Source organism: Tursiops truncatus, chromosome 13 (genome assembly GCF_011762595.2).
Source record: "Tursiops truncatus isolate mTurTru1 chromosome 13, mTurTru1.mat.Y, whole genome shotgun sequence".
In the NCBI taxonomy this organism is placed as follows: domain Eukaryota; kingdom Metazoa; phylum Chordata; class Mammalia; order Artiodactyla; family Delphinidae; genus Tursiops; species Tursiops truncatus.
The window spans coordinates 78,946,573-78,970,988 of NC_047046.1; positions in this window are offsets into that span (position 1 = coordinate 78,946,573).

Consider the following 24,416-nt stretch of genomic DNA (forward strand, 5'->3'; position numbering starts at 1 on the left):
CTTCCTATTTAACCATGCATTTTCTTTTTGAAGGTTGAGTAAGCTGAAAAGGAACTGTGATCTTCTGTTCCACGGAAATTTGATGTACAAAAACGAACCTACTACTGCAGTAAATCTTTATATGTACACACAACTATATCTATGCAACAGGAAGGAGGGATAAAGGATAAAGAGAGTGGTAGAAACTGCACTGCACTGAGTCAGTCAGCAGATCTCTTGCCAAACAGATGCAGGTATCTGATTATTTGCAAGTCACCATTTCTCAATTGTTTAATCATTTGTATGATAAACAGATTGGTAGGACTCGCAAGTATTGTGAACCCTCCTTGCAGGTTTAATGAGCAAGAAATGATACTCTTCAGTTATAGTAATGTCAGCAAGACATCAAAACTAAAATTAGATTCAAATAAGATATCTTGCTATATCTATAAGCTAAAATAAATCATTTATAATAAAGGGCATTTGCCTCTTTCAAAGAAAAAAATCTCAAATCTTGTCTTCAAGTAAAACTCTTGAAGTTTCTAAAATAAATTTGAGAAGATTAAAATTCACAAATTCATTGTGCAATCCCAATGCCACAACACACTATGATTCACCCCAGCAGCAAGGATTATTACTTGTATCATCCATTTCACATTGTATTCAATTGAATTGTAGTGACCAGAATTGGCATAAAGTAAATGATGTCAACCACTGACAAGAAAATATATAACAAAATTATTAGGAAAAAAGCATTTTATGTTTTCTAATACTCCAAGCTTGGATTCACATACTTATGCAATGTGAGTTTCCAAAACAAGCTAATTTTTAAGCCCAGTGTGAAATCCAGCAGGACTGATGACAGTTTCTTTTGACCTAAGGAGCTTCTTCTATTGTAGACCCTTTCTGTCTGTCTGTCTCTGTCTCTGTCTCTCTCTCTCTGTCTCTGTCTCTCTCTGTCTCTCTCTCTCTCTCTCTCTGTCTCCTAGTCTATGCTCAGGGCATAGAGGGAAAAATATCTCTACTTTCTCACCAGGTAAACTCCCAGAGGAAGACCCTAGTCCTGCAATGGTCACCTGTATTTTGACCGTAGTTTCAAGTATAGTGAAGCCCAAAATGCCTGTACATCTAAGTCATATCCTGCAATCCAGATTTTTATATTAAAAAATTAAAAATTCATACCCATAAGGCAGATTGCCACCTCTGTCTCAATTCTGAACTTAAAGGAAAAGATAGACCTTGTTATTAAACCCGAAAAGCCCCAACCCTTTCTTAAACTATAATTTAACCAAACTCAGACCACTCTTGTTAAATATTCTACATGATCTTCTGTGGCCCAACATATTTAGGAAAGTATAAATTGTTAGGTATATGCTATAGGCTAAACACAGTACAAATTATTTGGCTTACTTAGTTATTATTACAAATGTGCAAGGTAGATGTTATTTCTTCAGTTTTATATGTGAGGTCACTGAAGGTCAAAGAAAAGGATTATGATGTTTAGGGGCTCTAAGCCCTGAAAAGATTTTGTGTGTACTTCCACATGCAGTTAAAAAGAAATGCTAAACCATAAAATAAGTGTTAGCAACACTAATTAAATTTAATTTCCCATTACAACCACATATTTTTATAGCACTGACATTTTCTTTGTAAAGTTCCTTCTCATTCTTCCAGTTGTCCTGCTGCTTGAAGCCCACTACATGTGATTAGGCTCCCAATTAGACCGTGGCACAGGAAGGTCAGAAAGGTTAAATAACTAGTAAGTGGCTGAGCCAAGAGTCTAAAGCCGATGTTCATTCTTCTGCAATATATCATGTTTGTTCCTGAAGATTCCTGAAAATCCAGTCCCACTTTGTCTTATAATTTCCTGTAATGTAAGAGATGAATTCCTTTTAAATTCCTAGGGGGCCCTGTTATTTTACATACTATTTATCAAAAAGTTTTATTATAGGGCTTCCCTGGTGGCACAGTGGTTGAGAGTCCGCCTGCCGATACAGGGGACACAGGTTCGTGCCCCGGTCCGGGAAGATCCCACATGCCATGGAGCGGCTGGGCCCGTGAGCCATGGCCGCTGAGCCTGCGCGTCCGGAGCCTGTGCTCCGTAATGGGAGAGGCCACGACAGTGAGAGGCCCGCGTACCGCAAAAAAAAAAAAAAAAAGTTTTATTATAAATATACTCCATTACATCACACTTTCTTCACCCCTTGGAACTAAAGGAGTTTCCAAATGTTTGCTTTTTTGATTTCCATCTAAAGAATGGTATACAATCATATTCATCCTACCCAATTTGAGTGCGTTCCAAAATATGTTCTGTTTTCTTAATGGTTGTCATCATTTTTTCTAAGTTTTTACAAACCTTTTATTCTATTTTTCAAGTAACTTCAAAATCATAGTATCCCTTTTATCTTAAGTTCTTAACTCTAATATGTAAATTTGTGAGTTAACATAATTTTAGCACTAGCTACCTACATGTAGAAACTTATATTTGATTTATATTTATTACTTAGGGAGAACAGCTTAAATTTCTGTGTATACATTAGGTAATTTTTATAGTGTATAGATTCTCAGGGCACATGAAAAACAACTATTATGGAAGTGGCAGATGCTCTTCAGTGATATGTTTTATGACAAATATGTATATACTAATACATTTATGAATCATTCAGTGGTCAAGCAGGTAGTTGACTCTTATCAGTGATATTAAGAGTAACCTAGGATATGAATATCAGTGCACTTTTTAATCCATAAGGAAGCTTCCCTTGTTAAATTATTTAATATGTACACCTTTCATATTTATAACATGTTTACAATATATATTCATATATATGCATTTGTAGGCATCTTTTTCTAAGAGCAATCTGAAGGTATTACCTACCTCTCCAAGGGGCTTTGAGTATCCGGAAGAGCACTGTGATAGGTGAATGAATGGAATCTAAAACAAAAGGCAGAATTATTGTTTATCTCTGTAGTGCACAATGTTTTGCTATAAGCACTGTCTACATTATCTGTTTCAATACTGGCCCTAAACATATACATATACACAATGAAACAAAATTTATATCCAATTATTTAGAAAATGCAATATGTGTCAATATGCTTCTGATTAAAAAAACAGTAAATTGAAGGCTCATATGGGAACATCAATTAATTAGGTAAATATCTTTTATAAAAAAACTTAGTTCCAAAACAAATAGATGACATTATTTATAGATATAGAGTAGATTTCCAAGAAGTCAAAATGTCCCAAACACATCTAGGGTGAAGTGGTTGGACTAATTTTTATTTCTATTAATTTTTAAATACAGAAGTGATAAAACATATTTTAGTATCTAAAAATGCTCATTCAAATTTAATGAAAACTATAGCTTTGCTTATGAATGGTGGTGTTTTTCTTTTAATTTTATTGTCTTTATGATGTTTATAGGAAGTCATGAACTGTTACCTATGTTTTCTTTCACTTGGCTTTTAGGAAATGGATTTTGTCTTCCAGAAATGTGATGATCCCACATATATTTTATTATGTTTCTCATTTTTATAAAGAGGTTTGCTACTATTGACAGATGGTAAAATATGAAAACTTTAGAATTACATAGCTTAATGGTTGAGCAAATACATATATACATATAGAAAAGGCAAGCAAAATTTAAAGTATTGACAATTGTAGAATCTAGGTGATGGGTAGACAGATGTTCATTGTATCATTCTTTCAACTTCTCTCTATGTGTTCAATTTTTAATAATAGAATTATTTTATTTAATGGTTTATTGCTTAACTGTGAGTATGTAGGGGACTTACTTAACTTGGAAGTAGGCACCCAGTTTTTACTTCATATTTTATCTCCCAAATTCAGTAGAATGCCTAACACACACACAGAACTCAATGGATAGGTATGAAGAAAATGAATACAAATAAAAATGCAAGTGAGAATAAAAGAATGCAATTATATTTATGAACATATGACTTCATACTAGACACAGTACTAAGTGCTTTACATGAACGATTTCACTTAATTACTACATAAATTCTCTGGGAAAGATGTTGCAAATACACCAAGTTTATGTATGCAGAAACTGGGAATTAGAAAGTTAAATAACTGCCTCAAGCCAACCAAGTGTTAAGTGAATAAATGAATCAATAAAGATTCTGGGATAGGAGTTGTGAATAATTCACTATCCCATGTTTCATTCTATATTAAAGAGAATAAATAAAAGAATCCAAGGTAGACAGAGACTGATAATGAGATGGATGAAATGATTGAAGCTGGAGCAGAGTACAAGGGAAAATTAAATCAAGTCATTCTACCAAAGTCACCATTACTTACTATTCCAACATAAATGCAAGTGTAAAATCTTGGCATTCTGGTGCTTTAAACCATGTTTTACTGATGATGGAGCTGCAGAGTAAGGGGATTTTTAATTCCTGATTCCCGTGGAGTCTGGGTGGCTCTTAAATTTCGTACTCTTTCAAGTCCCTACACTGACTGTATCTCTATTTTCACTTTTATCCTGCTTAACATGATTGCTTCTGAAAATATTTCTTTTTCTTTTAACAGTTATTTTCTTTTGATTAATGTATAGGTGCTAAATTCTACCATGATCTATTAATGGGTTTTTAATATGCAGATGAGTAAGCATGAGTACTTAGTGTTAATTGGCTAATCACTCAGATAATTTTTACTCATTTCCCATAGTCTGGATATATATGAAGGTCATTTTTGTGTTTGAAGAGTGCCTTTAAGTAAAGCCTAGAGCCAAGTAAATACAGAGGAGATGTATACTAATAATGATCTTTGTAGTATTATGTAGCTCATTTGTTTTCTCTTTAACAGAGCTGATTTTTGTGAGCTTATTATAAGGCAGTGGATAAATACTACACAGACATATCGTCATTATACAAGAGCATACAACAATTAGTGTTTGAAAGCGCAGTTAGACACTCAGTTGCATTATCAGTATATACCTTGTGAATTAACTTGGTATTGAACCACAGATACATATATAACTGTCACTATTCTTAATCATTGTATGTTTTAAAGTTTGGGCTTTTACATTCAAATCGCCATTTATAAAAATAATCTGCAACCGAGAAACTTATTCAAAATCTTTTCTATATCATGTTGCTGATTCCATAAACCTCATCATTTGTCCTTGACGTGACATTTATTCAGTTCCCACTGGGTGCCAGGCACCACGTTGTGAATTGACAGGAAGAGGAGATTCTAATGTGAGATGCTGCTGAACACAGTTCATGCAGCTCTAATTTATTTTAAAGGCAGGAGGCACCTGCCACTGCCACAGGTGACAACAAGGGCCCAAGAGTGGTGACGGACATTAAGCTTCACCCTATAGGCGGCACATGGGTGCTGGAGCACCGGTCTAATACAAACTTCCCAGAGCTCGTAAGCTAGCCCACATTCCCTGTACTTGCAACACTGCAGTCATAACACAGTCTGTGTCATCTCCTCTCTATATCCTAGCATAAACTGTTAGAATCATAAAAGAAAACACCTCTACAGAGCTCAGTTACCTGTTTTTAAAAAGAGGGGGTTGGCTTAGGTAATATTCCCTATTCATGTCAGTGCTAATTTTATGCAGCTAGGTATTTTCAGAATCAGCTCCATTCTGACTGCACCGCCGTGATTACTGTTACCCACAGTCAAGTAGTTATTTGAAAGCAAAGGAGGTCAACACGATGGAATATCTTGTGGAGGCTACACCAATGAGCAGAAGTGAGGAAGAACAAACCTGGGTGATGCTTTAATCGTTTCTCCTACTAAAGAAGACAAGGAAGAAATTAAGGAACATCACTTTATCTTTTCAGTGATGTATCTAACATGGGAGCAACTGAGTGACTCTTTGTGAAGAAATTTTTTAAATATTTCATAAATATACTTATATTTATAGACATGGAAGTGAAAAGTGAACTATTTCAGCTTCTTGCAGTGCCAGGAAGTAGGCGATCAGAGAAAGGGTGTAAGAGCAGGAGTCTGTATTTAGGACCTTTCAGGAGATTTACTTACTGACTTAGAAGGGCTGTGCTATGGGTCTGTCTGGTGCTGCAGCATCAGTTGGTGCAGCTTGGAAAAGATGCACCAGCCTCATCCTGGCTCATTCACTCTGTTTTGAAGCTTCCAAGTCACCAAGTATCCTATCATAGCGGCTGGACAAAGTAATGAAAAAATCCAGGGCAAGATAACATCACGCTGCACAGTGTGCTATTTCAGGGACTGTAGGTCAGCATTCAGTGTCACGTTAGAAGGCCTAAGGTGGAGAGTCAGTCAATCCTAGGAAGGATGTCAGGGACCAAACCCACCTGCCAGGCCTGGACCTGCTACATCGCGATCAGATGACTCAGCATAGAGGGACTATATGCCAGCGGTCACTGGTAAGTCTCAGGCCCTGTTCATTTCATATACACAGGGAATACTTATTAGTCCAATAAAAAAAAACTAAGCTCTTATTAAACGCCTAATCTGACTGGAATCAAAGGAGGCTAGGTGACCTATGATAGCCTCTAGTGGACCCCCCTATTTAAACAATGAAAGGTGGAGACAGTTGTAGGAGAGAGAGCTCATTAAAGCAACACTCTTACTGAGTGCTTTTTGATAATAGGAACCATTTCCTCAAGTGCCCGGAGCCAATTCCTTTGATGTGGAAAAGGCCAGTGGTTAATGCAGCACCCAGCTACCAGATTTCATCTCAATGGCTCATCAGCGGCATTTGACGTCACTGTTTCCGTCCTTATAGACACATTGGTTTCTCTACTCTCTCCACTTTGCTCCTCACTCTTGGGGAGCTCCTTCTTTAGTCTCATTGGCTGATTTAACTCTTTCTACATGACCTCTTAATATTTGTCTTTGCCAGAACTGAATCTTCCGTCTTTTCCTCATTGGTGTTTGCACTCATATTTTCGTTGTTCTCATCAAGTCTCATGGTTTCACACCTGTATCGTTAGAAAAAATTAGATTTTAAAAAGTTTCATTTAGTAGAGTTGGGGAGAGAACACAGAGTTTCTCATATAAAATATAACAACAAAATTTGAGATGGATTAAGTAGAGGCATCAAATTGTAATTTTCAGCTTCAAACCTCTTGTGGTAAATAGAATAATGACCCTTCAAAGGCATCCATGTCCAGATCCCCAGGACCTCTACATATGTTATGTTACACGGCAGGGGCTAATTAGGGTTGCAGATGGAAGCAGGTTGCTCATCAGCTGACTTTAAAAAAAGGGAATTATTCTAGGTTATCTCTGTGGGTTCATTGTCATTGCAAGGGTCTTTTAAAGTGTAAGAGAGAGGCAGAAAAGAAGAGCATTGACAGAGGGAAATTTGAAGATGCTTAAACTCCTGACTTTGAAGGTGGAACCAAAGGAAATGAGCACCCAAAATGCAGGTAGTGCCCAAAAGCTGGAAAAGGCAAGAAAACAGATTCTCCCCCAGAGCCTCAAAAAAGAAACATAGCTCTGCTATCACCTTGGTTTTTAACCCTGGAAACCCGTTTCAGATTTGTGACCTCCAGAATCATAAGAAAATAAATGTGTGTTCTTCGAAGCCACTCAGTTTGTCATAATTTATTACAGCACTAATAGGAAACGGATTTACCCACTCAGATACTAACATCATACTTTTTGTTTTACAGCTCATTGTTCTTCCACTTGCATAGAATAGATAAAGTTTAAATACTTATCTTCACAGACGCTCACAGTGTTATCTTTCACATTAACTTCGATGACTTATCTTGCTTTGTAACAGTTTCCTGACACTCTGGCATTTATTCTTCTTACTCTGCAGTTTTGTTCCCATTACTGTCCAACATGCTGCTTCCTACCCACGGCTTCTCCAGGGTTTTGGCCTCATATCTCTCTTATTCCACAGCTTCAGCATTAATCTTTTGCTGACGCTGCTACTACTTTGTCACAGATATCTTCTGTTTAATGTACTTCCCACGGGCAAGTTTCTCAAGCAACATTTGTCACTGTTGCCTGATACAAAGTGAAAATCAGCTTCTAGTGTCAAGTGGAAATTTAACAACATTTATTACAAAGGAAAATTATTTTAATGCAAATAAAAATATAGCCACTTATGATTATCCTTTGTACTAGAACATATTTTGAAACGTGTAAGCATAATTTAAAGAAATACATCATCATTTGTCCTGAGTAAATGAAAAAGAAACGTATGCATGTCTTGGTTTAATATATGGAAGCTTTTAGATATTATTATTTTATTTTTTAATTAAAATTTACTTTTTTAACATCTTTATCGGAGTATAATTGCTTTACATTGTTGTGTTAGTTGCTGCTTTATAACAAAGTGGATCTTTCTGATGCGTCACTTTATTCAGCTTAACTCATGTACCTCAACTTTTTGCAGCTATGTAATTTCTAAGACTTATTTCCCTTTTCTCATCACCCAATTCCTCCTTTCTGGTACTACTGTAAAGTCATGTCAGTAATATTCCTAAATAAATTACAGTAAATAACCCTAAAGCCAGATTGAGATTAGACATAGAGGTAACATCACCATTTGAAATCATAATATCTATTTATTTCTTTAAAGTTAAAAAAGAATTGCTGAACTTGCAGACAAATATTTTATTGATACAAGAAATATATGTTTTGAAAGTTTCCCTGTGAATAAATAATATGCAAAAATATTAGGAGGCTGGAATAATATGGATTTATAAATGCCGTTTTCAATTTTAGGAGTTGAACTACGTATAGATCTCTTGTCATGCATGGTGAAGTCTGTACTCCTACACAGCATTTCACATCCACTCACTGGATGGGTGAGTAAATCATTATTCATATTTTTGTCAAGATTTATAATATTTATAATCTGTCACAATAATCCCCTTAGTTGTTTATTCTTATTTCTCTAATTAATATATTCCATTTATACGTATCTTCTCTATAATTTATTTATTTATTGAAGAGCTGAATTTATTGTCAATAATTTATTTTTAAAAGAAGAAATTGTAATCGTTGTTTCTAAGAACTCAGGCAATTGATAATAAGAGGTGATTGCTTTTATATTCAAGGGAATATATGGCTTGAATATAAAATATAAACTGGCTGGCTGTAATGTTATTGGCTCACACATGTTTTTCCTTTAGAACATTGATTTTGCTCTGCCCTCTTTTTGCACTGGGATTACTGTGGCTAATTACTACCGTTACTTTCAGGCTAGCCTAACTTCTTTCTCTTGTGGATGACATGCCTTTACTGTTTGAATCCCTGAAGATGTGTTTATTTTTCCTAGAGGGTAAATAACCATAAAATGTAGTTGATATAATTGTTCTATGTCAAATTTTCCTGGAATACGAAAAGCACATATTTTTTAAAAATTCAGTTATTCCTACATTCCAGGGAATGTTTCATGAATTCTAGCTCTGAAAATCTTTTCTCTTCCATTTATTTAATTCCGCAAATAGAGGCCATAAAATATCTATATGTTCAATGAAACAATTATATATATGGTCATTAAGAGCTATAAAAGTTGTCATTTTGTCTGAATTCAGTTAATTACTGCAAGATATTCCATTTTCAGTACTTTGTACTTTCATACAAGGTAAAATCCTTTGGCCAGTTTTCCTGTTAAATACCAGTGCTATTTTTCATTTGTGCTTATTTATTCTCTTGTTGGTTATGCTAAATTTTTTAAGTCTGCAGTTATATTTTTGATTCTCAAATTTTGTCTTCAACTCTGAAAGCCCCCTTTTCATTATTGTAAGAGATCATTTGAAGTATTACATGAAAGATGAAAGTTCTATCTATATCTCCATAATTTCAAACTTATATTTAAAATTTTAAGACTCCTACAAATTAGTAAGAAACTAGACAGAATAAAATGCCTAATGTCTTGAACAGCCACTTCCCAAAAAGAAATTCCAAATGCCCAATACACTTATGAAAAGATGCCTAATTTTTTTTTTCTGGACAAAGTACCATAAATGGCAGTACCAGGGCAAGAAGGTTTGATGTGAATGCCCTTTTAACATCTTCATTAATGATCACTCAGAAGAAGTCAAGGTCACAGTGCTGACAACAGGGGCAGATAATGGTACAAGAATATGGCCTCAGGAAAGTAATTATTATGTTCATTGAATGTAGTATAGTGACCCCTGGGCTTATTCATAGGCACAACAAGAAAAGATGTCTTTTTCTTTCATACAAGGTAAAACCTTTTAGCCAGTTTTTCTTTTAAATATCAATACTATTTTCTAAGTAAACTTACCTCAGTTGTTCAAGTAAAATCTTCAAGCTCAATCATGTTTTCACTGTAAATTGTTGCTGTTTCCTACCACACATTATGATATCTTGTTATGTCTGTTGTTCCCTTCTGTCTTTGCATTATCTTCTAGAATATAATGTGCCATCAGCCAAGTGATTTCAGTTTAAATGTTCTTTATATGTTATTTATGGAATAATAATGATCAGCTTCATCTCCTGCCATTCACACCACTTACATAACATAGTCATTGGACAGACTACTCATTCTTTCTGTACAACTTACATATGTATATTAAAATGCATTTTCTTAACTTATTAGACTGCTTATAGACTGCCTTTTTCCAAAAACGGCATGAAAAGTCTGAATCTTTAATGTCCAACTCAAGTGTCATTTCTGTGCAGTATTTTAATCATATCAGATCTTCTGGTCACACAGACCCTTCCCAAGCCTTCAAGACCCAGAAAAAAAATTGTTACTCTTGTGATCCTAAAGAATTTTGTGCATACCACTAGCATGCTACCTTTCCCATTATATTATTGCTAATTACTGTATTTGAGAACCTTATGAGAATTTGCCTTTGTATAAATTTATATAAAGCATTAGGATTATGTCTAGCACATAAATGCATAATCAGAAAATATATGTTTAATTGAATTGAATAATATATGAATTGCCTCCGCTGAAAAAAGTGTTTGGGGAAAGAATTTAGAAAAAAATAGGAAAGAAAATATGTCTAAAGTTAAGAGGTAGAAAGTAGGGTTTCTGCCCTTTCTAGGGTGGGCCCTCTTTGAGGAATTAACAAACATATATCTTTCACTGAAAATCTTCCACATGTGAAATACGTCATCCTTAATCATAGAAGGGTTCCACTTGATAAGTATACTATCACAATAAGAATTAAGGGAACTTTCTTTCTCAATATATAAGGAAGTCTTTGATCTTCATTTCCTGGACCAGCAACAGTTTTGCTAATACTAGGAAGATACTGCCTCTGGGTATGTGTTTCAAAATGTAAAGATGAGATGTAACTTCCACTTATTAAACCTAGATACTAAGTGATACAAAGAGTGAAGAAGTGATTTCACAATTGTAAAAGTAGCATTCAGAGTTAAGTTTCAATTAGAGGCCATTTACATATGTTGGTACTCTGTGTAGTGTTGCCAGGTAGCACATGTACAACTGAATTTACCCATCTTAATATTTGCCATATTGGTGAGATGAAAGAAAAATAGGTATAAAGTTGATGAACTTGGCAATAAAGTGATTTAAATAATTTACCCCATAATCCAAGTCTCAGATAATTGAAAGTTCTCCTAAGACTCCACAGTCCTGTAAGGCTTTAATAAAGGTACATGGTCAGTAAAGCAGAGGAAATAAACACAGTCGTTGAGAGGCCCACGGCTTCTAAATGCAACCTCCCATCCTTTCTCTAACATACAGAACACACTGTGCCTTCAGACTATGAGCCATCAAGAAACATGGAAGGTATCTTGGTTAGGGAAGCTAAGGCACAGGTTTACTGGGGGTCTTTGATACCTTGCTGGTCACATAACTAAAATCAGTCTAACAAGTCAAGGATGGTCAAACCATCCGTCCATACATTTTCTCTAAACAATGTAGACAAACTAGCGCTGCTCAGCCTCTGGAGCAGTGTGAACGTTAAACAGCATGTTATAAATCACTGCATAGCACATTCCATCCTTATCCTGGCCAAGTGTCAACACCATCCTTCCAGAAGTCCCTGGAGGTCAGCCTACTGCTCCCCCAGGACCAGATGCAAGTCCACTGTATCCTTATATACCTGGATAGGGAAATAATTTAAAATATGAGGCAGTTACTAGAAAAGGAGAAAGTTTAAGAATCCAAAGATTGCAAGTGAACAAGAAGGTGTCAAAAACTGTAAAGGATCTGAGATTTTTGCTCTATTTGCAAGCTAAGTTAGCCTCTCCAGTCTCTGGGTGCTGGCGGAAGACACAAGAGTTCTGAGTCAGAGACAAAGACAAAAGACAAAAGATTTATTATTCATCACTTGTTGCACAGCAGGTAGCATGAACTGAATGCTTGCACTATTTCCCCTTTCCCCCCAAGTTTCATAGCATGCTGTGGAGCGTCCCAGGTGAATGCTACATCCACAGTGGACCTGTTTTATAGCTAGAAACCCCCAGCTTAGGAAACATCCAGTGTAAAAAAGGGCTGGGAAGAAACCTGAAGAAAGACATTATTTTTATTATCCTGATGTGCCAAAAATCTGCCTTCTGCCCCAAGCGAGACACTGTCTCTGTAGCCCAACGTTGTTAATATAAACATCCTTAGAAAGATCATCTGGAATAAAAATTGTCCAATGTATGCAGAAACATGAGAGATCCATGAAGAATTATCTTCTAGAGAGAAAGATGTGAAAGCATGACTAGGAAGGAGATTTTTCTAAAAGTATTTTCAAGGTGAAGCAGTTCTCTGCAATCTGAATTCTAGGGCATGGCAACAGAATGAGTGGCCGAAGTAGAGCCGAGTGATGGTAGCTGGGTATAAGGAGATAAGAAAATTGAGAGGCCAGGATATTAGATACGTCACGCATGTGGCATTTGAGAGCTCTCCTGCTGTTGGTAGAGTGATAACGTAGACTAGGAAGTGGCACCAAAGCATGCAATTAATAAAGGGGAAAAATAACAGCAATTAGAATAGAAGTCGGCATTCCTGATCATCCCTGGAATGATCTTGAAGCAACAGGGTAGAATGAGGATTCACCCCGATTCTAGATCCGTAGGTGAGCAGGGTGCTTTAGCTTTCTGTTGTTGTCGTAGCAAATTACCACCAACAACAACCATTTCTTATCCTAGTCTTGTGCAAATCATAAGTCTGGGTGCAGCATGGCTCAGCTGAGCCTTCTGAAGTGACCCCCACAAGACTGAAATCGGGGTGCTGGAAGGGCTCTGAGCCCTGCCGGAGGCTCTAGGGATGAACTGTCCACAAGTTCATTCAGGATATTGGCCAAACTCATTTCCATGTGCTCATAGAACTGAGGTCCTCATAGGCCTGAGATCCCCATTTCTTTGCTGGTTGTTGGCAGAGGGTCAGCCTTTGCTCCTAGAAGCTACCCACATTCCTTCCCCTGCTCTCTGTGTGGCTCCTTCTAGAATTAGTGGTTGGAGAAAAACGTGTGCTTCAAATCTCCCCTTTCTGCTGCATCTCTCTGATTCCAGTTGGAGAAAGTTCTGCTCTTAAGGGCTCATGTGATTAGACAGTGCCCACCCAGATAGACTCGGATAATCTATTATAAGACTCCTAACGTTAACTATACCTGCACTGTCCCTCTTTGTGTCATGTAACAATGTATTCACAGGTTCCAGTGATTAAGATGTGACCTTTTATGGGCTTCCCTGGTCGCGCAGTGGTTGAGAGTCTGCCTGCCGATGCAGGGGACATGGGTTCGTGCCCCAGTCTGAGAAGATCCCACATGCCACGGAGCGGCTGGGCCCGTGAGCCATGGCCGCTGAGCCTGCGTGTCCAGAGCCTGTGCTCCGCAGTGGGAGAGGCCACAACAGTGAGAGGCCTGTGTAACGCAAAAAAAAAAAAAAAAAAAAAAAAAAAAAAAAAAGTGACATTTTTTTGAAGACCAGTATTCTGACTAGCATGAAGGGATAATGAGCAACTTCTGCTGGAGACGACCTCAGGGAATGTATTATTTTAAGTGGATGAGGATGTATGGATAGACTTTGATCCATCACTGGGGTTTTTCATAATGTGCAGAACAAAGGTTGGGATGGGAGAAGGGAAACAGGATTCTGGGGTTGGAAGATAGACACTCAGTATCACAGGGGGGCATAAAATCAGGATAGGACATTTGGGTTCCTGCACTCCATTATATACCTGACAATATTTCTTAAATGTGAAAAATAAACCAATATTACAAAGTACTTAAAAATAAACCAATATTACAAAGTACTTCTTCTCGGGAAGAAAATGAAAGGAGCATAATAATAAGCTGAAGACTGAACGAGGCTAATATTAGGACAAAGAGAGAAGCTATTTTGTAATTCTGGGGTTGCATTATTCAAGCTTTTGTGCCAGCCTAGCAGAGCACCTCTTTCAGCAGGTTAAAAGGAAGGAGGAGAAACTGTTCTTGGTACTGCTGATGTGATAGCTCATGTGGTTTGATGTCTTTCATGAGCTGGGGTATGTTTCACATCCCTTACACGATTGCTCTGTAACTTTCATTCTCTCTGCCTCCATTATTTGGTACCCTGCTTGAATGGGAACAATTTCTCCTTTATGTGTAGGCGAATACTATTGAATTATTTGAGTGCTATTCTTATTTATATACGTCCCTCAGCATAATGCCCTATCTAGAAGCTGTGAATATGTCACCTAAGGGTGATGGAGATCTCCAAATAGTCACTTTCCAAAGTTGTAACTGGCACTTGCTTTAAATTGGTGTGATTATGTCTAAGCCATGTGATTTGAAAGGACGGTGCTGACATGCACAGACCCTTACTATTGCTTTAACACCTTTCTACCTATCTCAGAACCAAACAACATTTTTATCTCTTGACTGAATATGACAGCTGTGTGATTCCTTGTTCTCTGTGAATCCAATTAATCTGTCTATGCTTCTGGGCTTTGTAATTTTTTTGGCATATGCCTTTTCTTCCTTTCTTTTTTTTCTAAACAAGTTGTTTACATTCTCAGAATGTTTATCTTTAGATCTTCATGCTTGTGTGCTTTTCAAATTACTTGGCTTTTTATCCTAGCTTCCTTTTATGGGTTTACTAATGATCATCCTCATCTCTCTTACTCTATACGAAGCTTTGATTTAGTTTTTTCTCTCACACATGCACTGGAATTACTTGAAGTGCATTCAATGGCTCACTTAAAAGAAGCAGACACAATAATCCTGACAAAGTCTCAGCATTGATTTTTGTACTCTGTAAAGGTTTACAAGAGCTTAATGTGAATGTTGTGAAAACTAAGGACATCAGACAACTAATTGTTTCAACCAATACTCTTTAAGAAAGAGATAAAAACAGACACAAAGAAAAGAATCAAAAGTCATTTGTAAGGATATATGAAATCTACTGATGTAGTAGTTAAAGAAAGCAACTTGCTTGAAAGATGTCTACTTCATTCCCATCATGAAACTCATTTACAGAAACTGTTAAATGAGATAATATATGTAAGCTCACGTGCAGGGAACCACTGATAATGGTTAAATTGCACATTTACCCTTGCTTTACTAATTGAGAAATCAATCAAATATAATGGCAAATATTCACTTAATAAAACATTTTTTAGTGTTTTTTTCTTTGCTACCAGATACAGTTAAATCAATTTTCAAAGATGCACAATATCTGATAGTTTAACCACAGTGACAATATAATTTAATGGATTAGAAGAGCAAGATTATTTTCAAAGATATAATTGTAAGAATAAGGAAGTATGGTAGATCTGAGAAAATCATAGTTAATCATCTATAAAATTCTTATGAACTATCCCATCCAAAAAATTGTTTAACATGGAACATCTAAAAAAAAAACAAAAAAACAAAATCATATAAAATAGAGCATTAAATTTATCTCAGTTGTATCCTGATGTTCTTATGTATGTCTCATATTTAATATAGAACTTCATGATAGAAATGTATTTGAGATGAAACTTAATTCTTAAATATTACAAATAAGGATATGAGTCTCAAAGGATAATTTACTTATCCATCATCACAAAATTTCTTGTAGACCTAGGACTATGAAGAATATGACTCTCGTATCCCAGTTTTAATCTGTTTATACTGTACCATACTGCTAACTACAGCATTAGAACAAATCTCATTTTTTTCTGACCTAATAGATCACAGAAAACTTTATTTCTTTCATTTATTCTAACTGAAGCAGTGATTATCAATCACGCTCCACACACCCATCATCTCCAGTGTAATTCCTACGAGCAATTTAGAAATTGAGTCATGTGTAGTCTAAAATGACCCACAGGTTATGCTGAAACATCTCTTAGGGGACCTTGACTCTCATTATGTCCTGTTAAAAACAACCAAACTAGGATAACAGCTACATTTTGGTTAAGAATTTAATGTCATGTCATGTTGCTTAGATATATTTCCCCCTCTGTAGTTCTGGAACTTAGTTGAGAAATAAAACATCAATAGTGTAATTTGGAGGTTGATTTTGAAGACTTTGGATATCTCATCTAAACCCTCATTTAATAAAGATATAACTTATATGTGAGAAATAGTTCATTCACTTTTGACTAATTAGTCAATTAATTTGAATTCACTAATTCAAAATTAGAGAAACATATTTTTAAGAAATGGAAGAGTTAAAGAATGGTAAATGGAGTCCCTTTATCAAAAGTGTTAAGGGACTGCGACTTCCAGGAAGATGGAGTATACAGACTTTTCCTTACTCCTCCCACTAACTGTAACTAAAACTCCTGTGCATTATATCTGAAACAAACATCAGAAGACTCTGAAAGTTGGAGAGAAGGCCAACCAGCTAGGGCCTTGGGACTTGTGGAATGCGAGAAGGAGTGAGCATTCTGCCTCATTTACCCCAAACCTGGAGATGGAGAAGCCAGCAATCCAGAAATGTCAATGGTTCAACAAAAGTATGCTCCAACAAAGCTTACTTTTTCTCGTCAAAGGACACGGAAAGGGACGGTGTTGCAAGACAGAAAATTTTTAGGCAATAACTTCTCTACACCAGGCAAATGCTATAGAAAAATGTGGTCACTCCCCACATTTTCTTCCACTGCAGAAATAACTAATGAAATATAAGAGAGAAAAACAGAAATTACTCAATCTGAACACAATAGAGCAAATCGACTGGGAAACAAAATGAAAATAGAAAACCAAAAACAAACAAATAAACAAACAAACAAATAAACAGAACCTAAGGGACAGGGAGACTTAAAAAAAAAAAAAAGAAAAATCTAACATTCTACTTTCCAGAGTCTCAGAGTGAGAGGAGAAAGAGGGAAGAACTGAAAAAGTCCTTGGAGAAATAATAGCTGAAAACTTTCTGTATGTTTAAAGAGACATAAACTATAGACTCAAGAAATTGAGTAATCATTAAACTGAATAAAGTCAAAGAAATACATACCAACGTTTAAAAACAGGGGGAGAAAGAAAATCATCTTGCAAACAGCTAGAGAAAATGACATCTATAAAAGAAAAACAATTTGAATGACAGTAGATATCTCATCAGAATCCATGGAGACCAGAAAGAGTGGTACAATGTTTTTCAGGTGCTGAAAGCAAAAATATCCTTCAGGGAAGGACAGGGAAATCACAATATTCTCTAAAGAAGAAAAACTAAGACAATTTGTCACCCACAGACCCACTTTTAAAAATGGCTAGACCTAGAGTCTGTCATACAGAGTGAAGTAAGTCAGAAAGAGAAAGACAAATACTGTATGCTAACGCATATATATGGAATTTAAGAAAAAAATATGTCATGAAGAATCTAGGGGTAAGACAGGAATAAAGACACAGACCTACTAGAGAATGGACTTGAGGATATGGGGAGGGGTAAGGGTAAGCTGTGGCAAAGCAAGAGAGAGGCATGGACATATATACACTACCAAATGTAAGCTAGTGGGAAGCAGCCGCATAGCACAGGGATATCAGCTTGGTGCTTTGTGACTGCCTGGAGGGGTGGGATAGGGAGGGTGGGAGGGAGGGAGATACAAGAGGGAAGAGATATGGGAACATATGTATATCTATAACTGATTCACTTTGTTATAAAGTAGAAACTAACACACCATTGTAAAGCAATTATAACCCAATAAACATGTTAAAAAAAAATGGCTAAAGGAAATTCTCTAAACAAGAAAGAAAGTATAGCAGAAGGGATCTTGGAACACTAGGAAAGAAGAAAAAACATGGTAAGGAAAATAAGAGCACATGCAATAAGCTTCCTTCTCATCTTGGACTTTCTAAATTATGTCTGATGACTGAAGCAAAGTCATACCACTGTCTGACATGGTTCTCAATGTATATAGATGAAATATTTCTGAAAATTATTTTATAAGCAGTGGGTGATAAAGAGATATAAAAGGAGATACAGTTTCTTGACTTAAACTGGGAAAAATATGAAATGAATAGACTATGATTGTGCAAAAGCATGACCCATAAATTGCGAAATTGAAAAAACTGAATTTCGTCAAAATTAAAAATATTTGCTCTGCAAAAGGCCATTAAGTGAATGAAAAGATAAGCTACATAGGGATAAATATTTGCAAACCACATATCCAACAAAGGACAAGTATGTAGAGTACGTGAATAGCTTTCAAAATAAATAACAGTAAAAATACAAAATCCAGTTAGAAAACGGGAAATAGACATGAGAAATGTTTCACCAATTAGGATGTAAAGATGGAAGATAAGCATGAGAAATGATGTTCAACATCATTAGTCATTAGGAAGATGCATGTTTTAAAACTACATTTAGATGTCCCTGCACACTTACCAGAATACCTAAAATTAAAAACTATGACAACACCAAATGCCAGTGAGAAAGCAGAGAAGCTGTATCATTCATATATTATTGGTGGGACTATTAAATTGTACAGTTACTCTGGAAAACAGTTTGGTAGTTTCTTAAATAACTAACCATGAAACTATGCACAACCCATTAATTTCATCTATGGACATTTAACAAAGAGAATTAAAGACTTATGTTTATGCAAAAACATGTGCATGAATGTTTATAGCAACTTTTATTAATATAATAAAATAATTTTAATTAATAAAAAACTGAACAGTCCAGCTGTCCTTTACTGGGTGAATAGTTACACAGACTGTGATATATCTGTCAAGGGACACGCCTCAGCAACAAAAAGAAATGGACTATTGTTACACCAACAACTTGGTTAAAGCTCTAGAGAATTCTAGAATTCCAGAGAATTGTGCTGAGTTAACAAGCCAATCCAAAATGTTACATACATTAGTTAGTTAGTCCACCAGAGACCTCCCAACTCCACATAATATCAAACGGCGAAAGCTCTCCCAGAGATCTCCATCTCAACACTAAAACCCAGCTCAACTCAACAACCAACAAGCTACAGTGCTGGACGACCTATGCCAAATAACTAGCAAGACTGGAACACAACCCCACCCATTAGCATGGGGCTGTCTAAAATCATAGTAAGTTCACAGAAACCCCAAAACACACCACTGGACATGGTCCTGCCCACCAGAAAGACAAGATCCAGCCTCATGCACCAGAACACAGGCATCAGTCCCCTCCACCAGGAAGACTACATAACCCACTGAACCAACCTTACCCACTAAGGGCAGACACCAAAAACAACGGGAACTACAAACCTGCAGCCTGCAAAAAGCAGACCCCAAACACAGTAAGTTAAGCAAAATGAGAAGACACAGAAATACACAGCAGATGAAGAAGCAAGGTAAAAACCCACCAGACCAAACAAATGAGGAGGAATTAGGCAGTCTACCTGAAAAAGAATTCAGAGTAATTATAGTAAAGATGATCCAAAATCTTGGAAATAAAATGAAGAAAATACAAGAAATGTTTAACAAGGACTTAAAAGAACTAAAGAGCAAACAAACAATGATAAACAACACAATAAATGAAATTAAAAATTCTCTAGAAAGAATCAAGAGCAGAATAACTGAGGCTGAAGGACAGTAAAGGGACCTGCAACATAAAATAGTGGGAATAACTACTGCAGAGCAGAATAAAGAATAAAGAATGAAAAGAACTGAGGACAGTCTCAGAGACCTCTGGGACAACATTAAGTGCACCAACAGTCGAATTATAGGGGTCGCAGAAGAAGAAGAGATAAAGAAAGGGTCTGAGAAAATATTTGAAGACATTATAGTTGAAAACTTCCCTAATATGGGAAAGGGAATAGTCAATCAAGTCAACAAAGTGCAGAGAGTCCCATACAGGATAAATCCATGGAGAAACACACCAAGACACATATTAATCAAACTATCAAAAATTAAATGTAATGAAAAAATATTAAAAGCAGCAAAGGAAAAGCAACAAATAACATATGAGGGAATCCCCATAGCGTTAACAGCTGATCTTTCAACAGAAATTCTGCAAGCCAGAAGGGTGTGGCAGGACATATTTAAAGTGATGAAAGAGAAAAACCTACAACGAAGATTACTCTACCCAGCAAGGATCTCATTCAGATTGTACAGAGAAATCAAAGCCTTTACAGACAAACAAAAGCTAACAGAATTCAGCACCACCAAACCAGCTTTACAACAAATGCTAAAGGAATTTCTCTAGGCAGGAAACACAAGAGAAGGTAAATGCCTACAAACCCAAAACAATTAAGAAAATGGTAATAGGATCATACATATCGATAACTACTTTAAATGTAAATGGATTAAGTGCTCCAACTAAAAGACATAGACTGGCTGAATGGATACAAAAACAAGACCCATATATATGCAGTCTACAAGAGACCCACTTCAGATCTAAGGACACATACAGATTGAAAGTGAGGGCATGGAAAACAATATTCCATGCAAATGGAACTCAAAAGAAAGCTGGAGTAGCAATTCTCATATCAGATAAAATAAATGTTAAAATAAAGACTATTACAAGAGACAAAGGACACTACATAATGGTAAAGGGAACAATCTAAGAAGAAGATATAACAACTGTAAATATTTATCCCCCCAACATAGGAGCACCACTATACATAAGGCAAATACTAACAGCCATAAAAGGGGAAATCGATAGTAACACAATAATACACAATAATTGCAGGGACATTAACAACCCACTTTCACCAAAGGACAGATCATCTAAAATGAAAATAAATAAGGAAACACAAACTTCAAATGATACATTAAACAGGATAGACTTAATTGATATTTATAGGACATTCCATCAAAAAACAAAAGAATGCATTTTCTTCTCAAGTGCTCATGGAACATTCTCCAGGATAGATCATATCTTGGGTCACAAATCAAGCCTTGGAAAATTTAAGAAAATTAAAATCGTATCAGGTATCTTTTCTGACCACAATGCTATGAGATGAGATATCAATTACAGGGAAAAATATCTGTAAAAAATACAAACACTTGTAGGCTAAACAATACACTACTAATAACCAAGAAATCACTGAAGAAATCAAAGAGAAAATTTAAAAATACCTAGAAACAAATGACAATGAAAACACAATGATTCAAAACCTTTCAGATGCAGCAAAGGCAGTTCTAAGAGGGAAGTTTATAGCAATACAATCCTACCACAAGAAACAAGAAACATCTCAAATAAACAACCTAACCTTACACCTAAAGCAATTAGAGAAAGAAGAACAAAAAAACCCCAAAGTTAGCAGAAGGAAAGAAATCATAAAGATCAGGTCAGAAATAAATGAAACAGAAATGAAGGAAATGATAGCAAAGATCAATAAAACTAAAAGCTGGTTCTTTGAGAAGATAAACAAAATTGATAAAACATTAGCCAGACTCATCAAGAAAAAGAGGGAAAAGACTCAAATCAATAGAATTAGAAATGAAAAAGGAGAAGTAACAACTGACACTGCAGAAATACAAAGGATCATGAAAGATTACTACAAACAATTCTATGCCAATAAAATGGACAACGTGCAAGAGATGGACAAATTCTTAGAAAAGCACAACCTTCCGAGACTGAGCCAGGAAGAAATAGAAAATATAAACAGACCAATCACAAGCACTGAAATTGAGACTGTGATTAAAAATCTTCCAACAAACAAAAGCCCAGGACCAGATGGCTTAACAGGCAAATTCTATCAAACATTGAGAGAAGAGCTAACATCTATCCTTCTCAAACTCTTCCAAAATATAGCAGAGGGAGGAGCACTCCCAAACTCATTCTTCAAGGCCACCATCACCCTGATACCAAAACCAGACAAAGATGTCACAAAAAAAGAAAACTACAGGCCAATATCACTGATGAATATAGAGGCAAAAATCCTCAACAAAATACTAGCAAACAGAATCCAACAGCACATTAAAAGGATCATACACCATGATCAAATGGGTTTTATCCCAGGAAGGCAAGGATTCTTCAGTATAAGCAAATCATTCAATCGGATAAACCATATTAACAAATTGAAGAAGAAAAACCATATGATCATCTCAATAGATGCAGAAAAAGCTTTCAAGAAAATTCAACACCCATTTATGATAAAAACGCTACAGAAGTAGGCATAGAGGGAACTTACCTCAACATATCTACAAATCTACAGCCAACATCGTTCTTAATGGTGAACAATTGAAAGCATTTCCACTCAGATCAGGAATAAGACAAGGTTGTCCACTCTCACCACTATTATTCAACATAGTTTTGGAAGGTTTTGCCACAACAATCAGAGGGGGAAAAGAAATTAAAGGAATCCAAATTAGAAAAGAATAAGTAAAACTATCACTGTTTGCAGATGACATGATCCTATACATAGAGAACCCTAAAGATGCTACCAGAAAACTACTAGAGCTAATCAATGAATTTGGTAAAGTAGCAGGATACAAAATTAATGCACAGAAATCTCTGGCATTCCTATACACTAATGACGAAAAATCTGAAAGAGAAATTAAGGAAACACTCCCATTTACCATTGCAACAAAAAGAATAAAATTCCTAGGAATAAACCTACCTAAAGAGACAAAAGACCTGCATGCAGAAAACTATAAGATGCTGATGAAAGAAATTAAGGATGATACAAACAGATGGAGAGATAGATCATGTTCTTGGATTGGAAGAATCAACATTGTGAAAATAACTATACTACCCAAAGCAACCTACAGATTCAATGCAATCCCTTTCAAACTACCAATGGCAGTTTTCACAGAACTAGAACAAAAAATTTCACAATTTGTATTGAAACACAATATACCCTGAATAGCCAAAGCGATCTTGAGAAAGAAAAACCGAGCTGGAGGAATCATGTTCCCTGACTTCAGACTATACTACAAAGGCACATTAATCAAGACAGTATGGTACTGGCACACAAACAGAAATATAGATCAATGGAACAGGAAGAAAGCCCAGAGATAAACCCACGTACCTATGGTCAACTAATCTATGACAAGGGAGGCAAGGATATACAATGGAGAAAAGACAGTCTCTTCAATACGTGGTGCTGGGAAAACTGGACAGCTACATGTAAAAGAATGAAATTAGAACACTCCCTAGCACCATACACAAAAATAAACTCAAAATGGATTAAAGACTGAAATGTAAGGCCAGACACTATAAAATTCTTAGAGGAAAACATAGGCAGAACACTCTATGACATAAATCATAGCAAGATCCTTTTTCACCCACCTCTTAGAGAAATGGAAATAAAAGCAAAAATAAACCAATGGGAGCTAATGAAACTTATGAGCTTTTGCACAGCAAAGGAAACCATAAACAAGAAGAAAAGTCAACCCTTAGAATGGGAGAAAATATTTGCAAACAAAGGCAACTGACAAAGGATTAATCTCCAGAATTTACAAGCAGTTCATGCAGCTTAATATTAAAAAAACAAACAACCCAATCCAAAAATGGGCAGAAGACTTAAATGGACATTTCTCCAAAGAAGATATACAGATTGCCAACAAACAAATGAAAGGATGCTCAACATCACTAATCATCAGAGAAAAGCAAATCAAAACTACAATGAGGTATCACCTCACACTGGTCAGAATGGCCATCATCAGAAAATCTACCAACAATAAATGCTGGAGAGGGTGTGTCGAAAAGAGAACCCTCTTGCACTGTTGGTGGGAATGTAAATTGATACAGCCAGTATGGAGAACAGTATGGAGGTTCCTTAAAAAACTAAAAGTAGAACTACCATATGACCCAGCATTCCCACTACTGGGCATATACCCAGAGAAAACCATAACTCACAAAGAGTCATGTACTACAATATACATTGCAGCTCTATTTATAATAGCCAGGACATGGAAGCAACCTAAGTGTTCATTGACAGATGAATGGATAAAGAAGATGTGGCACATATATACAATGGAATATTACTCAGCCACAAAAAGAAATGAAATTGAGTTATTTGTAGTGAGGTGGTTGGACCTAGAGTCTGTCATACAGAGTGAAGCAAGTCAGAAAGAGAAAAACAAATACTGTATGGTAACACATATATATGGAATCAAAAAAAATGGTTCTGAATAACCTAGGGGCAGGTTAGGAATAAAGATGCAGACGTAGAGAATGGACTTGAGGA